The 18,984-nt window shown below is 47.2% G+C and overlaps 1 protein-coding gene and 1 pseudogene across 1 annotated transcript in view; both read right to left on the bottom strand.

Annotated features, from left to right (window-relative positions):
- FAM3B (FAM3 metabolism regulating signaling molecule B) overlaps window positions 1–18,984 on the bottom strand; it is a 142,644-nt gene that overhangs the window by 105,885 nt on the left and 17,775 nt on the right. The window lies entirely within an intron of this gene.
- LOC135052305 (5S ribosomal RNA) lies at window positions 10,421–10,539 on the bottom strand (annotated as a pseudogene).

Below are 18,984 nucleotides of genomic sequence, written 5' to 3'. Positions count from 1 at the left end.
CCGCCGGACTGAGCGGCAGCGTGTCTCAGTGACACAAGCAGGGGCGCTGTGCAGGGAGACGGGCGCCCGCTGGTAACACAATCTCAGCGGGCGCTCGTGATCTCTCTGTGCGGCGCCGGCGCTGGGGGGGACGGAGGCCACAAATGACAGGGGGGGCACGGGCCCGAGTGCTCCCCCCCCCCCCCTGGATACGCCACTGGATATGGACTATGTGTGCTTACGATTTTGGCTTATGTGAGATTTTGGCTTATGTGAGATGTCATTGACCTGTGAGCTGAACTAGATAGTACACCGATCTAGCAAGGATTGACTTGCCTGCACAGTCTATCATTTATTGCGATACCTCGAATCGGGATCTCAAGTGGCATAACACCTTGCGATTTGCACTAACTTTTCTTGCGATTTTGACTATATAGTCAAAATCAAAAGAAAAAATCTCACCGTGTATACACACCATAAGAGAAAGGGTTAAATTTGCCCCAAGCAGTCATTCAGACCAGTTTGAGATATTTATGGATTTACAGAAATCTATAGAAAAGCCGAGTTTAAAAAAAATATTCTTGATAAAAAGAAGAATGATGCCGCAACACTGACTCCTGAACAAGATGCAGTGATTCCAGTGTTTAAATGGAAATCCACATTTTATCCTAAGCACAAGTAAGAGTGCTTTGTGGAAACTTTTGAACACCTGCTCAGGGAAGATCTAGACCATCTGGTTCTCAAAAAAAGACATAAAAAACAATCTGAGTAAAGAAGAGAGGAAGGCCATTACGACATTAAAAAATAATCAAAACATAGTGTTGAAACCTGCGGACAAGGGAGGGGGAATTGTTATATTGAATATTGAGGATTACAATGCAGAAGTCTTAAAACAACTAGGGGACACTCGTACATACTTCTAAAAAATTACGGGGTAATCCGTCTGACAAAGTAGAAAAAAGATTAGATAAACTTAATGCTTTGTATACTAACAAAAAAGTTCTTACAGAGGAAGAGAAGCTCTACATTAAAATTTAAAAACCCTTTATCCCTGTGTGATGTGCCCTGTACCACAGGGCACATCAGTGCAGCGGCAGAGTGCAGGGGATCTGTGTCCCCTGCAAGGTACGGCGGTGGGCGGCGCTGGGGCGGTGTGCCTGTCCCCAGCGCCGGTCAAAGTACGGCAATGGGCAGTGCAGCGGAAGCGGCGCTTCAAACTTGGCGCTGATTCGGCAGCCAATTGGAAGCGCCGCCGGCAGCTTTTCAAATCCGACGCCCTCTGTGAGCCAATCACGGCTCGCGGAGCGCCGGCCAAAAGGAAGTAGCCGCGGCGAGCCAATCGGTGCTCGCCCCGCCGTTCCTGGCCCCGCCCCTGGCGTCTGACGCCGCCGGGAGGCAGAAGAGGAAGCAGGCCGCGCCGAAGAGCGGTGAAGAGGTCTTGAGGCCGCAGAAGAGGCCAGAAGACGCCGCGGTCCCGGAAGATGTCCAGTGGAAGCTGGACGAGGAGAAGAGTGGCGGCGGCGCTGGCCAGGACGGGCCAGCGGCAGAAGAGCCCATCCAGGACTGAGAAGCGCTGCAGTGGTGGGAAGCCTTCTCCATCGTAAGGTAGGCCCTTATAAAGACCTACGTTTTTCCTCCCTAGGCCACCAGGGACCGGGCATTAGGCCTGTGGGCATGGTAGGCTGGCATTAGGGGGCACTAGACCCAGCAAATAGTGTGCCCCCCTGGTGAATACGGGTGGTACTGGGAACTAGGCCCAGGCCACTCCAGCGTGTACACGTAGGCAGGCCCGCAGGGCCAGAGCACCCGGTAAATTACTGTATGGGGGAGGTGGGTAGGCTGTACGGCGCCCATTCCCCAGTAATCTAAAGTGATCTTCCCTTGTGTGGAGGAGCGGTCCAGCTCCACACACGTCACTGTATTCCACTGCCCATAACCCGGGATAGCAGGGATAGGAAAAGAGGGCTGGCCAGCTCTGGATAGGTAGGGTCTGCGACATAGTGAGAGGCGGTTCATTGAAGGGACAGCACCATCAAACATATCTTCACGTATCGTATTGTGTTTTCGTGCAGGGCTAATTGTAAATTGTTGTGTCTAGTTTTGTTGCACCACACACACAGAGTTAGTTTGAGGGCTCTGCTGTTGTAGCGGTGTTACACCAGGATCGAGTTAGGCCCTGCACGATAGTGTGGTTCTTATCTCCTTACAGGAACATGTCCGTGAGGAAGGAGAAGTTCAGCGTGCCAGATTTGTGACGGTGAGAAACATCTCTGTCTGTGTGTCTCTATCAGTGTCTGTCTGTCTGTTTCCTACCTATCCTCCTTTCTTCTGGGCAAACGGTGAACCTTGCACGCCGGTGCAAGGTTGAATTTACACCTGGTGCGTGAGTACCGATAGGTGAAATTCGGGCTCTGAGGCAGAGTGCCAAGTATGACCTTCACCTAGCCTGAAAGCTCCATCTCCAGTCTTTTTCGGAGAGCGTTTCGGTCAACCATCTTCTTCTCCCTAGGTCGTCGTGACCGGGTCCATTTGGAGTTCCAGGTCTGTCGGAGTTTCCACGACCTGAAGGTGAGAGGGTGCAGCGCCTGGTAAGTAGTGAGTCTACACCTGACCGGCAGCAGGCAATACACCGCACCACCACTCTCACACCTGTCTTATATATCTTCCCTAAGATCCACAAATGCGACAAAAAACCTCCTGGTGGACCCATTGTTGTATTGTTGTATATACCTGCTAGAATGTTCTTGCGGGAAACAATACATAGACAATACCAGCCGCATGCTTAAAATTAGGTTAGCTGAACATCAAAGAAATATTTTGAAAGGCATGGAGATCCATAATGTCTCGTTGCACTTTAAGAATATTCACTGTAGTATAAAGGACTTGGTGTCCTTCTGTGGGATCAGAACACTAACGCCTAAATGGAGAAATAAAGACCTGGAAGGGGATTTAGCACAAGCAGAAATGCGCACTATATATGATATGCGCACTGTAATCCCCAATTGTCTAAATGTAGAATTCAAGACCAAGTGGTTCTTTTAAATGAATGACATTAATATTTATTGAACTGCGGGCATACAGTATTAAGTATTCCTTTCAGATTTTTTAGAAAAGGAGTGTATACTGCATGATTTATTCAGCATTTTATAACTTTGTACCACTTATATATGGTTTTTTGTATTTTTATATGTTTCCCTATTGATTTGCGCTATGGACTACTCTGCACAAAACCCAGAGATGTGCGTTCCAGTGACAACTTCCGGCTTCCGGACACCTGTGAGAGAATACCGGAAGTATGTTCCAATACTTCCGTTTGCGTTCCATTTACCGGAAACACAATCACCTTACAAGGCTTTTTTAACCATTCCATGTACTCCAGTCCGGTTTTTGAGTTTTGGAATAAGGCTTTAGTGTATGAAATATCAAATAAGTTTGAATGTTATTTATGTATGTTTTTGCGTGTTATTGTACACAAATTCTGTATATGTGGGGACTATGGGAACTGCTGTAATACTGAATATCGCATAGAGTTTCCTTTTGATGTATAAGGATCATTTTTTCTAGTTAATTAGTTGGTGGGATGGACTTGGAAGGATCTTTAACCACATGACCTAATCCAGGGTACAAATATACCGGCTGGGCAATGCTCCTATACATCTTGAAAAAGGACTTTGTCCGAAACGAGGTGGTGGAGAAGACGGATGGCGGTCTTTAGGTCGACATGAGTTAGGTCAACATGCATTGGGTCGACACGTTTGGTCGACATGCATTCGGTCAACATGATCACTAGGTCGACGTGGTCATTAGGTCGGCATGAGTTTTTCGCAAATTTTTTCATTTTCTGACCTTTTTAATACTTAATGATCCACGTGGACTACAATTGGGGACGGTAACCTGTACAGAGTGCAGTGGTAGCGGAGCGAGGGGACGCGGTGCACTAAATGGGATTCCCGGTCACTGTACGGAGAAAACGACACCAAAAAAAGTAAAAAATAACTCATGTCGTCCCTTCTCCATGTCAACCTAATGCATGTCGACCAAATGTATGTCAACTTAACTCATATCGACCTAATGAACCACATCCCGGAGAAGACAGCCTGCTGCTACCCCAGGGGACCTTAGGAACACTAGGACACTACAGTAGTAGGAAGAGGTCTGATTCCCGGGAATTTTCACTATTTCCCTCATTCCTTAAAGAGTACTTTTCTCAAAAGGTCACATGCGATACCCAGTAAATCTTACTATCTTGTGCTGTATTTTTTTTTTTTTTTTATTCTTATATGCAGATACATTGACTTTTAGATGACTGAAATAAATGTAATTTAAACACTATGAGGAGCCATCCTTGTCTTACTTGCTTTTGAGGAACGATTCCTGGAAGGGCCTAGGAGAACACCTGAGATTCTGAACCTTGTAAAGTGGAGATACAAGATACCTTTCAAGGCTTTACCACACCTGGTTTAGGTGACCTTAGGTACAAATAATCCCTCTGTTGCTTTTGATCCCCATATGGTGGTTTACTTGCCAATACTGTAGAAACAAAAGAATATTCCAACGCTGGGCCATCCCTCCTCTTTTCAATAAAATATATACAATATATATATATATATATATATATATATATATATAACAATTCCTGAGTGCGCTAAAGTTCTTGTATAGATGGAACGGAAGTCCTTCCAAATGGATATATCTTATACTGTAGAAGATGGGGTTTTCTGGATACCTACAGTGGATAACCCCTCACCAAAAAGTCACCCAAACAAACAATTAGAATAAAATTATTTAATAACAAAATGAATTCATAAAAAGCCTTAAACAGAAGGTCTTATAAACTATTGTACATGAAAACAAATTCTTTTATGATTCCATAAATATCCAGTAGGTGATATGGATGTAGGTGATATGGTGATATGGATGTACGAACTCCCTCATCCAGTTTCTGAGTTGCCCAGAACTTACTCAGCCGCTGCGATCACTTCAGCCTGTTCGTGTCCGGAATTGACGTCAGACACCCGCCCTGCAAACGCTTGGCCACGCCTGCATTTTTCCCAAACACTCCCAGAAAACGGTCAGTTGACACCCATAAACGCCCTCTGTCAATCACCTTGCGATCGGCTGTGCAAATGGATTCTTCGTTAAATCCATCGCCCAGCTACGATCCGCTTTGTACCCGTACGACGCGCCTGCGCATTGTGGTACATATGCATGCGCAGTAGTAACCTGTTCACTGCGCTGCAAAAAACGTCAGCGAGCGATCAACTCAGAATGACCCACTATATTGGTGCCACTGCTATCACGGTTTCCATATTTAAAAGGACATGAAAACTGACCACCTAAAACTTGGTTTATTCAAAGAATAAACCATTTTGCCCTCTGAATTCCTTCTGTTATTGCCATCATGAGATGGCAGTAATAGTATAAGGATTGCAGCGTTACTCTATCCCGCTTGTTCAGTGAGAATTGCATGGGCCTCAGAATGCAGACCCCCAAGGCCGTAACTAGGGCGGTGCAACCAGTGCCACCGCACAAAGCACAGGACGCCCTAGTGGTAGAACCAGCAGCCATCGCAATTTCCATTTGCTGGGTGCCCGCTGCTATGTATATTAGTAGCGGTGTGCCCGGCTCCTTCAGTGAAGTTTCTGTCTGAGCACGGTGAGCAGCCTAATTCGCTGACATCTGCTACGCCCCCCCCCCCCCCCGGCTCCCGTCGGTGGGAAAAGACGTCATGATGTCGCTCCTCTACACAGACCCACAGTGACACGCAGTCCAGTCCAGACACACTAACCAGTCGAGTGCTGCATGGATGGATGGAGGAGGAAGTGGAGGGACACTACTACTACGCCTCCTGTGTGGCTTAACGTGCAAGGGGCACTACTGCTTGTGGCGCAATGTGTAAGGGACAATACTACTGTGTGGTGTAGTGTTAATAAAGGACACTACTATGTGGCATGATTTTAATTGGAGGGCACTTTTGTGTGACCACACCCCTTCCCACAAGACAAAGCTTTTTGGGAGCAATTTAAATTGGGAGGGGGGGGTGGGGGGGTGGCAATGCTTTTTTAGGCACAGGGCACCAAGATATCTAGTTACGACTCTGCCTAGACAGACCTCCAACGGACATTAAGTGACGGTAAGCAGTCCCCATCCAACCAAATTATCCCATCGTAACTAAGTGAATAAATTGATAAATGTATATATACTGTATATATTAGCAGTAAGGGTGTGGCATCTCTGTATACAACATAAATGTGGTCATGTATCGCTGCTACAAAACAAATCAGGCAGCTAATTATTGAATGCGCTGCTAATTTAAGTGATTTACCAATAAATCAATCCGTTTCCAGCAGGTGTATATCTGCATTCTGTGATTTGCCTCTGGTGTGAATGAAAATCACAGATTTGCGGCTGAACATGGGAAGCGTGGTTAGACAGCGAGTTTATGTATTCCTTAAACATGATAAAACCCCAAGTCCTGCTGCTTGGAAAGTGCCCGGTTCTGAAGGATCTGTTAAAAAATGTACCAGACCCATATACAATGCAATTTTTAAAAAAAATAGGATTTTGGTACTTACCGGTAAATCCTTTTCTCCTAGTCCGTAGAGGATGCTGGGGACTCCAAAAGGACCATGGGGTATAGACGGGATCCGCAAGAGCTTGGGCACACTGAAAGGACTTAAACTGGGTGTGAACTGGCTCCTGCCTCTATGCCCCTTCTCCAGACCCCAGTTATAGGAACTGTGCCCAGGAGAGACAGACATTTCGAGGAAAGGATTTTTGTTTAAACTAAGGGCTACAAACATACCAGCCCACACCAGAAACATACCGTACAACCGGAGTAACAGTAAACCAGCTAACAGTATGAAGTAACCACAGCAACAAGCTGAAACAAGAAATACACAACCCGTGTATAAACTAATTTTACCAGCAAGAAAACAATGCAAGAAACAGTCCGCACTGGGATGGGCGCCCAGCACCCTCTACGGACTAGGAGAAAAGGATTTACCGGTAAGTACCAAAATCCTATTTTCTCTTACGTCCTAGAGGATGCTGGGGACTCCAAAAGGACCATGGGGTTTATACCAAAGCTCCAGAACGGGCGGGAGAGTGCGGACGACTCTGCAGCACCGACTGAGCAAACGCAAGGTCCTCATCAGCCAGGGTATCAAACCTATAGAACTTAGCAAAAGTGTTTGAACCCGACCAAGTAGCTGCTCGGCAAAGCTGTAACGCCGAGACTCCTCGGGCAGCCGCCCAAGATGAGCCCACTTTCCTGGTAGAATGGGCTTTTACTGACTTCGGCACTGATAGCCCGGCCGAAGAATGAGCCTGCTGAATCGTACTACAAATCCAGCGTGCAATAGTCTGTTTTGAAGCAGGATGACCAATCTTGTTGGAAGCATACAGGACAAACAGTGCCTCAGTTTTTCCTGCAACAGCTGTCCTAGTGACGTAGATCTTCAAAGCTCTCACAACATCCAGAGATTTTGGAATCGCCACAGCCTCCGTAGCCACCGGGACCACAATAGGTTGGTTAATGTGAAATGAAGAAACCACCTTTGGCAGAAATTGTTGACGAGTCCTCAATTCCGCCCTATCCGAATGAAAAATCAAGCACGGGCTCTTATGAGATAAGGCCGCCAACTCTGACACTCGCCTGGCAGACGCCAGCGCCAACAGCATAACTACCTTCCAAGTGAGAAATTTCAACTCAACCTTACGCAAAGGTTCAAACCAGGAAGACATGAGAAACCGTAAGACCACATCAAGATCCCATGGAGCTACAGGAGGCACAAACGGAGGATTGATATGCATTACTCCTTTCACAAAAGTCTGAACCTCTGGGAGGACAGCTAATTATTTTTGAAAGAAAATAGACAACGCCGAAATCTGCACTTTGATGGAGCCTAATTTCAGGCTTGCATCTACTCCCGCCTGCAAAAAGTGGAGAAAGCGACCCAAGTGAAAATCTTCCGCAGGAGCCATTTTAGACTCACACCAGGAAACATACTTCCTCCAAATACGGTGATAATGTTTCGCCGTAACCTCCTTCCTAGCCTTAATGAGAGTGGGAATGACCTCCCCGGGAATCCCCTTACGAGCTAAGATCTGGCGCTCAACCTCCATGCCGTCAAACGCAGTAGCGGTAAGTCTGGAAACACGCATGGACCCTGTAACAACAGGTCCTCTCTTAGAGGATGCAGGCCAAGGATCTTCCACCAGTAATTCCTGAAGATCCGGGTACCAGGCCCTTCTTGGCCAATCTGGAACGACGAGAATCACCTGAACCCGTGCTCGTCGAATGATCCCCAGTACCTTTGGAATGAGAGGAAGTGGAGGGAACACATACACCGACTGGAACACCCACGGAGACACCAGGGCATCCACTGCACTGGCTTGGGGGTCCCTTGACCTGGAACAATATTTCGGGAGCTTCTTGTTGAGACGAGACGCCATCATGTCGATCAACGGAATTTCCCAACGTTTTGTCACCTCTGCAAATGCCTCTTGGTGAAGAGCCCACTCTCCCGGATGGAGATCGTGTCTGCTGAGGAAATCTGCTTCCCAGTTGTCCACTCCCGGTAGGAAGACTGCTGACAGAGCGCTCACGTGTAGTTCTGCCCAGCGAAGGATTCTTGTGGCCTCCGCCATTGCCGCTCTGCTCCTTGTTCCGCCTTGACAGTTTATATGTGCCACCGCTGTGATGTTGTCTGACTGTACCAGGACAGGTCGACCCTGAAGGCGGCTTCTTGCTTGTAGCAAGCCGTTGTAAATGGCTCTTAACTCGAGAACATTAATGTGGAGACAAGCTTCCTGTAGTGACCATTTCCCCTGGAAATTTCTTCCTTGGGTGACTGCGCCCCAGCCCCGGAGACTTGCATCTGTTGTCAGAAGTACCCAATCCTGGATACCGAACCGGCGTCCCCCTAGGAGGTGAGAACTTTGTAGCCACCACAGGAGAGAAATTCTGGCTCTGGGAGATAGACTTATCTTCCGGTGCATGTGCAGGTGAGACCCGGACCATTTGCTCAGCAAGTCCCACTGAAACACCCGGGCATGAAATCTGCCAAATGGAATGGCTTTGTACGCCGCAACCATTTCCCCCAGAACCCGAGTACAGTGATGGATTGACACACTCGTCGGCCTCAGAAGTTCCCTGACCATCGTCAGCAGTTCAAGAGCTTTTTCTTCTGGAAGAAATACTCTCTGTAAATCCGTGTCCAGAATCATGCCCAGAAAAGGCAGGCGAGTGGTCGGAACCAACTGAGATTTTGGCAAATTGAATACACAACCGTGCTGTCGCAGAACAGACAGTGACAAATTCACACTTGTCAGCAACCGTTCCTTGGACCTCGCCTTTATCAGGAGATCATCCAAGTATGGGATAATCGTAACTCCTTGTTTGCGAAGGAGAACCATCATTTCCGCCATGACTTTGGTGAAAATCCTCGGAGCCGTGGAAAGCCCAAACGGCAACATCTGAAATTGGTAATGAGAATCCTGTATCGCAAACCTGAGGAAGGCCTGATGCGAAGGATGTATCGGGACGTGTAAGTAGGCATCCTTTATGTCGACTGATGCCATAAAATCCCCCCCTTCCAGGCTGGCAATTACAGCTCGAAGAGATTCCATTTTGAACGTCAAAACTTTCAAATATGGATTGAGGTATTTTAGATTCAGAATCGGTCTGACCGAACCGTCCGGTTTCGGCACAACAAAGAGGCTCGAGTAGAACTCCTCCCCCCGTTGGGACGAGGGAACGGGAACAATGACCTTTTGTAGACACAATTTTTGTATCGCTGCCAGCACCACCTCCCTGTCTGGAAGAGCCACTGGTAAGGCCGAAATGAAGAACTGGTGAGGGGGCATCTCCCGAAACTCCAGCTTGTATTCCTGAGACACAATCTCTAGGACAATCAAAATTGTATCTACAAAGAGAACAAGTATGACTCTAGTTTGGGCGCACTCTTTTTAATGTTAAATTATAATTGTGATGAAAATGAGAGATGAGCCTAGGGCTCGATATTGACGTCTAAGGCTTGTACTCTACACCACAATAGAAAATTCAAGACTGGATATACACTGCATGTATGACCATATTATTTATACAGCAAAATGTGTCTGGAAGGAATACCATTCTATGTTACAAAGTATTGTATTGTGTTGAATGTTCAGATCTTAATTATACCTGGATAATTGCATAATGGAGGGTAGCTACATCACAAACTGCCTCCGTCTGCCAAAAATCTGTACAAACTTCGTTTGTATTAATGCGACCCTGAATAGGGTGGGATTAGTGAATGAGAGAGCCCATACACTGTGATAAGATATCTAGTAAGTAGCCTTTGTCTTTGATAGGTGAAACTTAAAAGGATTAGGAAAATAGTTGGAATCAGTAAAGTAGTGATACTGCTGTTGGCGTTATTAACATAGGACGATCTTCCTACTTCACCGGGTATTCCCTAGTGGTCGCCCGTCTAGGTACTGACCCAGCCCACCTCCGTTTAGCTTCCAAGATCGGACGAGATTGGGCGTGAACGGGGGGGTATGGTCGTAGAGAGAAAATGCCCTACATCGCCAATGAGAGTGCACCGAAACGGAAGCATGGATTCCTTCTCGGGAGAAAATATAACAAGATTGTAGGATGACAAGAAAGCCGATAGTATATGGGTGTGAATCTGCTGTCCACGTTAGACTGGCGGGACTCGTACCCTGAGGGACTAGTCCGCCTGAATCGTGGATGAGAGTTTCCTAAGGGGCACCTCTTATGTCTGACATCCGAATAGGTGATATCCTAACACCTTTGTTTCACCTCAGGTTTTTTTCCCTTGAACAAACAAATCCTTGTTTCCTGTACTGCAGGTTCATCAGAAATGTGTAAAACATCTTTTATAGCCACAATCATGTACTGAATACTCTTAACTAATCGTGGATGTAAAACAGCCTCAGTGAAATCGACATCGGAATCAGAGTCCGTGTTGGTATCAGTATCTACCACTTGAGTAAACGGCCGCTTTTGCGACCCGGATGGGGTCTGCACCTGAGACAAAGCCTCCTCCATGGACTTTTTCCACACCTGTGTCTGTGACTCAGACTTATCTAACCTCTTTGATAAAGAAGCTACATTCGTATTTATCGTACTTAACAATGCGAGTAAATCAGGTGTCGGCTGTGCCGACAGGTCCAAATCTAGCCCCGCACCCGCTCCCCCAATAACCTCCTCTGGTGAATAACATTCAGCCTCAGACATGCCGACACGAAGTACCGACACACAGAACGTCCCAGCTAGGTGACAGGCCCACAATGAAGCCCAGATAGAGGACACAGAGGGAGTATGCCAGCCCACACCCCAGCGCCCATATATCCCGTCAAAGGATATATGTACCCAGCGCTGCTTAAATTATCATAAGAATGCACCACACTGCGGCCCCCCCCCTCCCGATTAGCTCCCCGTTACTTGTGAGAGGAATGTGGAGGTCCCAGGCAGCGTCTCCTTCAGCCGCGTGTTGAAGGAGAAGATGGCGCTGTGAGCCATGGGACGAAGCTCCGCCCCCTTCCCGGCGCGCTTCGGCCCGCCAAATTTGAAACTGAAAAGATGCCGGCGGGGGTTTGAGAAACAGTGCAGAGGCACCGAAAAGCCTTCTGTCGGCCCCAGACCACAGTAACATGCTGCCCAGGGCGCCCCCCCCTGCACCCTGAGTGACGTTGAGCTGTACCTTCCGTTACTGAAGTCTTCTGCCGTCCTGAAGTCTTCTGTTCTTCTCATACTCATCCGACTTCAGTCTTCTGGCTTCTGTGAGGGGATTGACGGCGTGGCTCCGGGAACAAGCAGCTAGGCGCAACAAGTGATCAAACCCTCTGGAGCTAATGGTGTCCAGTAGCCGAGAAGCAGAGCCCTTAACTAAGTAGAAGTAGGTCTGACTTCTCTCCCCTCAGTCCCTCGCTGCAGGGAGCCTGTAGCCAGCAGGTCTCCCTGAAAATAAAAAACCTAACAAAAGTATTTTCTAGAGAAACTCAGGAGAGCTCCCCTAGTGTGTGTCCATTCACTCCTGGGCACAAAGTCTAACTGGGGTCTGGAGGAGGGGCATAAAGGGAGGAGCCATTTCACACCCAGTTTAAGTCTTTTCAGTGTGCCCAAGCTCCTGCGGATCCCGTCTATACCCCATGGTCCTTTTGGAGTCCCCAGCATCCTCTAGGACGTAAGAGAAACAAAAACAAAAAAAAAACACACAAAACACAAGTAACTCCCAACTCAGAGTGCAAAGGGTGTGCAATAAAATCTGTACTTAGTAACAGCAACTTGTCCAGTTGCTAGCGATTTATTTTATCTCCTGTGTTAAAGCAGCCGATTATGCCGTATAGCCCACTGACCCTATCTGCTGGACCCTAATACCCAAAGAGGCATTAAAATTACCGACACGGGAACCGTGACCCCCACTAGACCACATGGCACGTAAAGCAGCTTTTATTTTATCTTGGCATACATATTTTTAAGGGGTGTGGATCATTAGATCAACAGTGTTTAGGTCGACAATGGTTAGGTCGACCACTATAGGTCGACAGTCACTAGGTCGACAGGGTTTCTAGTAGTGATGAGCGGGTTCGGTTTCTCGGAAACCGAACCCCCCCGAACTTCACCCTTTTTACACGGGTCCGAGCCATACTCGGATTCTCCCGTATGGCTCGGGTAACCCGAGCGCGCCCGAACATCATCCTTCCCGCTGTCGGATTCTCACGAGATTCGGATTCTATATAAGCAGCCGAGCGTCGCCGCCATTTTCACTCATGCATTGGAAATGTTAGGGAGAGGACGTGGCTGGCGTCCTCTCCGTTATTGTTGAACTTGATTGTGCTGTGCACTATTGCTTAATTGTGGGGAGGACTGGGGAGCAGCTGTATTATATAGGAGGAGTACAGTGCAGAGTTTTGCTGATCAGTGACCACCAGTTATCCGTTCTCTGCCTGAAAAAAAACGCTCTATATCTGTGCTCACAGTGTGCTGCATATATCTGTGCTCACACTGCTTAATTGTGGGGACTGGGGAGCAGCTGTATTATATAGCAGGAGTACAGTGCAGAGTTTTGCTGACAGTGACCACCAGTATACGTTGTCTGCCTGAAAAACACTCCATATCTGTGCTCAGTGTGCTGCTTTATTGTGGGGACTGGGGACCACCAGTATAATATTATATAGGAGGAGTACAGTGCAGTTTTGCTGACCAGTGACCCCCAGTATATAATATATAGCATTACGGTACAGTAGGCCACTGCTGTACCTACCTCTGTGTCGTCATTAAGTATACTATCCATCTACAATCTATACCTGTGGTGCATTTTAGTTTTGCAGTTTGCTGACACAGTGACCACCAGTATACTATATATAGCAGTACGGAAGGCCACTGCTGTACCTACCTCTGTGTCGTCATTCATTAAGTATACTATCCATCTACATTCTATACCTGTGGTGCATTTTAGTTTTGCAGTTTGCTGACACAGTGACCACCAGTATACTATATATAGCAGTACGGTACGGAAGGCCACTGCTGTACCTACCTCTGTGTCGTCATTCATTAAGTATACTATCCATCTACATTCTATACCTGTGGTGCATTTTAGTTTTGCAGTTTGCTGACACAGTGACCACCAGTATACTATATATAGCAGTACGGAAGGCCACTGCTGTACCTACCTCTGTGTCGTCATTCATTAAGTATACTATCCATCTACATTCTATACCTGTGGTGCATTTTAGTTTTGCAGTTTGCTGACACAGTGACCACCAGTATACTATATATAGCAGTACGGAAGGCCACTGCTGTACCTACCTCTGTGTCGTCATTCATTAAGTATACTATCCATCTACATTCTATACCTGTGGTGCATTTTAGTTTTGCAGTTTGCTGACACAGTGACCACCAGTATACTATATATAGCAGTACGGAAGGCCACTGCTGTACCTACCTCTGTGTCGTCATTCATTAAGTATACTATCCATCTACATTCTATACCTGTGGTGCATTTTAGTTTTGCAGTTTGCTGACACAGTGACCACCAGTATACTATAGCAGTACGGAAGGCCACTGCTGTACCTACCTCTGTGTCGTCAAGTATACTATCCATCCATACCTGTGGTGCATTTCAGTTGTGCGCAGTAAATATAGTAGTAGGCCATTGCTATTGATACTGGCATATAATTCCACACATTAAAAAATGGAGAACAAAAATGTGGAGGTTAAAATAGGGAAAGATCAAGATCCACTTCCACCTCGTGCTGAAGCTGCTGCCACTAGTCATGGCCGAGACGATGAAATGCCATCAACGTCGTTTGCCAAGGCCGATGCCCAATGTCATAGTAGAGAGCATGTAAAATCCAAAAAACAAAAGTTCAGTAAAATGACCCAAAAATCAAAATTAAAAAGCGTCTGAGGAGAAGTGTAAACTTGCCAATATGCCATTTACGACACGGAGTGGCAAGGAACGGCTGATGCCCTGGCCTATGTTCATGGCTAGTGGTTCAGCTTCACATGAGGATGGAAGCACTCATCCTCTCGCTAGAAAAATGAAAAGACTTAAGCTGGCAAAAGCACAGCAAAGAACTGTGCGTTCTTCTAAATCACAAATACCCAAGGAGAGTCCAATTGTGTCGGTTGCGATGCCTGACCTTCCCAACACTGGACGGGAAGAGCTTGCGCCTTCCACCATTTGCACGCCCCCTGCAAGTGCTGGAAGGAGCACCCGCAGTCCAGTTCCTGATAGTCAAATTGAAGATGTCACTGTTGAAGTACACCAGGATGAGGATATGGGTGTTGCTGGCGCTGGGGAGGAAATTGACAAGGAGGATTCTGATGGTGAGGTGGTTTGTTTAAGTCAGGCACCCGGGGAGACACCTGTTGTCCGTGGGAGGAATATGGCCATTGACATGCCTGGTCAAAATACAAAAAAAAATCACCTCTTCGGTGTGAAATTATTTCAACACAAATGCGGATAACAGGTGTCAAGCCGTGTGTTGCCTTTGTCAAGCTGTAATAAGTAGGGGTAAGGACGTTAACCACCTCGGAACATCCTCCCTTATACGTCACCTGCAGCGCATTCATTATAAGTCAGTGACAAGTTCAAAAACTTTGGGCGACAGCGGAACCAGTCCACTGACCACTAAATCCCTTCCTCTTGTAACCAAGCTCCTACAAACCACACCACCAACTCCCTCAGTGTCAATTTCCTCCTTACCCAGGAAAGCCAATCGTCCTGCAGGCCATGTCACTGGCAAGTCTGACAAGTCCTCTCCTGCCTGGGATTTCTCCGATGCATCCTTGAGTGTAACGCCTACTGCTGCTGGCGCTGCTGTTGTAGCTGCTGGGAGTCGATCGTCATCCCAGAGGGGAAGTCGGAAGACCACTTGTACTACTTCCAGTAAGCAATTGACTGTCCAACAGTCCTTTGCGAGGAAGATGAAATATCACAGCAGTCATCCTGCTGCAAAGCAGATAACTCAGGCCTTGGCAGCCTGGGCGGTGAGAAACGTGGTTCCGGTATCCACCCTTAATTCAGAGCCAACTAGAGACTTGATTGAGGTACTGTGTCCCCGGTACCAAATACCATCTAGGTTCCATTTCTCTAGGCAGGCGATACCGAAAATGTACACAGACCTCAGAAAAAGACTCACCAGTGTCCTAAAAAATGCAGTTGTACCCAATGTCCACTTAACCACGGACATGTGGACAAGTGGAGCAGGACAGCCCACTGGGTAGATGTATTGCCTCCCGCAGCAAGAACAGCAGCAGCGGCACCAGTAGCAGCATCTCGCAAACGCCAACTCGTTCCTAGGCAGGCTACGCTTTGTATCACCGCTTTCCATAAGAAGCACACAGCTGACAACCTCTTACGGAAACTGAGGAACATCATCGCAGAATGGCTTACCCCAATTGGACTCTCCTGGGGATTTGTGACATCGGACAACGCCAGCAATATTGTGCGTGCATTACATCTGGGCAAATTCCAGCACATCCCATGTTTTGCACATACATTGAATTTGGTGGTGCAGAATTATTTAAAAAACGACAGGGGCGTGCAAGAGATGCTGTCGGTGGCCCGAAGAATTGCGGGCCACTTTCGGCATTCAGCCACCGCGTACAGAAGACTGGAGCACCACCAAACATTCCTGAACCTGCCCTGCCATCATCTGAAGCAAGAGGTGGTAACGAGGTGGAATTCAACCCTCTATATGCTTCAGAGGATGGAGGAGCAGCAAAAGGCCATTCAAGCCTATACATCTGCCCACGATATAGGCAAAGGAGGGGGAATGCACCTGACTCAAGCGCAGTGGAGAATGATTTCAACGTTGTGCAAGGTTCTGCAACCCTTTGAACTTGCCACACGTGAAGTCAGTTCAGACACATTGAAGGAGGAGCTAAAACAGAGCGATTCCGCTAGGCATGTGGGACTTGTGGATGGAGCCCTTAATTCGCTTAACCAGGATTCACGGGTGGTCAATCTGTTGAAATTAGAGCACTACATTTTGGCCACCGTGCTCGATCCTAGATTTAAAACCTACGTTGTATCTCTCTTTCCGGCAGACACAAGTCTGCAGAGGTTCAAAGACCTGCTGGTGAGAAAATTGTCAAGTCAAGCGGAACGTGACCCATCAACATCTCCTCCTTCACATTCTCCCGCAACTGGGGGTGCGAGGAAAAGGCTAAGAATTCCGAGCCCACCCGCTGGCGGTGATGCAGGGCAGTCTGGAGCGAGTGCTGACATCTGGTCCGGACTGAAGGACCTGCCAACGATTACTGACATGTCGTCTACTGTCACTGCATATGATTCTCTCACCATTGAAAGAATGGTGGAGGATTATATGAGTGACCGCATCCAAGTAGGCTCGTCAGACAGTCCGTACGTACACTGGCAGGAAAAAGAGGCAATTTGGAGGCCCTTGCACAAACTGGCTTTATTCTACCTAAGTTGCCCTCCCTCCAGTGTGTACTCCGAAAGAGTGTTTAGTGCAGCCGCTCACCTTGTCAGCAATCGGCGTACGAGGTTACTTCCAGAAAATGTGGAGAAGATGATGTTCATCAAAATGAATTATAATCAATTCCTCCGTGGAGACATTCACCAGCAGCAATTGCCTCCACAAAGTACACAGGGACCTGAGATGGTGGATTCCAGTGGGGACGAATTAATAATCTGTGAGGAGGGGGATGTACACAGTGAAAGGGGTGAGGAATCGGAGGATGATGATGAGGTGGACATCTTGCCTCTGTAGAGCCAGTTTGTGCAAGGAGAGATTGATTGCTTCTTTTTTTGGTGGGGGCCCAAACCAACCAGTCATTTCAGTCACAGTCGTGTGGCAGACCCTGTCGCTGAAATGATGGGTTTGTTAAAGTGTGCATGTCCTGTTTATACAACATAAGGGTGGGTGGGAGGGCCCAAGGACAATTCCATCTTGCACCTCTTTTTTCTTTCATTTTTCTTTGCATCATGTGCTGTTTGGGGACAATTTTTTTGAAGTGCCATCCTGCCTGACACTGCAGTGCCACTCCTAGATGGGCCAGGTGTTTGTGTCGGCCACTTGTGTCGCTTAGCTTAGTCACACAGCGACCTTGGTGCGCCTCTTTTTTTCTTTGCATCATGTGCTGTTTGGGGACAATTTTTTTGAAGTTCCATCCTGCCTGACACTGCAGTGCCACTCCTAGATGGGCCAGGTGTTTGTGTCGGCCACTTGTGTCGCTTAGCTTAGCCATCCAGCGACCTCGGTGCAAATTTTAGGACTAAAAATAATATTGTGAGGTGTTCAGAATAGATTGGAAATGAGTGGAAATTATGGTTATTGAGGTTAATAAAACTATGGGATCAAAATGACCCCCAAATTCTATGATTTAAGCTGTTTTTTAGGGTTTTTTGTAAAAAAAACACCCGAATCCAAAACACACCCGAATCCGACAAAAAATTTTCGGTGAGGTTTTGCCAAAACGCGTCCGAATCCAAAATCCGAAAAATTTCCGGTGCACATCACTAGTTTCTAGGCCGACATGTGACAGGTCGACAGGGCAAAAGGTCAACATGAGTTGTTGTTTTTTTGTGTCGTTTTCTGCGTACAGTGACTGGGAAACCGAATTAGTGCACCGTGTCCCCTCTCATGGCAAGCGAAGCGTTCCAATCGTAGTCCACGTGGATCGTTAAGTATGAAAAAGATCAAAAAAAGAAAAAAAATTGTGAAAAACTCATGTCAACCTTTTGACCTGTCGACCTAGCACATGTCGACCTAGAAACCCTGTCGACCACCCAACCCTGTCGACCTAGTGACTGTCGACCTAAACATTGTTGATCTTCAGACCGGATCCCATTTTTAAGCAATTCTTTATTAACACACTTGTGACTTGCACACCTCCAACTCTGCAAGCAGCAGCCTTGTACTCAAAGCCATATCTAGACCATTTCATGCCCTGTGCCAGAAAGAGCATCAATGCCCCCCCCCCCTCATATTTTAAATAGGGACAAAACACACCAAAAGCGTGCAACCGGAAAAGGGGCATGGCCTCACAAGGAAGGAGAGTGGCCACACTACTATACCCCCAATTCAAATTACAACACACAGTAGTGCCCCTTATTCAAATTATATCACACACTAGTGTCCCTTATTCACATTACATCTCACAGTTATTCACATTACATCAGTGTCCATTATTCACATTACATCGCACAGTAGTGTCCCTTATTCACATTACATCGCACAGTAGTGTCCCTTATTCACATTACACAGTAGCGTCTGTTTTCCACATAACACCGCACAGTAGCGTCCGTTATCCATGTTACATCGCACAGCAGCGTCCGTTATCCACATTACACCGCACAGTAGCGTCCGTTATCCACGTTACACCGCACAGTAGCATCCGTTAGCCACGTTACACCGCACAGTAGCATCCGTTAGCCACGTTACACCGCACAGTAGCATCCGTTAGCCACGTTACACCGCACAGTAGCATCCGTTAGCCACGTTACACCGCACAGT

The sequence above is a fragment of the Pseudophryne corroboree genome, chromosome 2, assembly GCF_028390025.1.
Source record: "Pseudophryne corroboree isolate aPseCor3 chromosome 2, aPseCor3.hap2, whole genome shotgun sequence".
Taxonomy (NCBI): domain Eukaryota; kingdom Metazoa; phylum Chordata; class Amphibia; order Anura; family Myobatrachidae; genus Pseudophryne; species Pseudophryne corroboree.
Note: the sequence above shows the minus strand (reverse complement) of the source record. Positions and strands in the feature narration are given on the sequence as shown.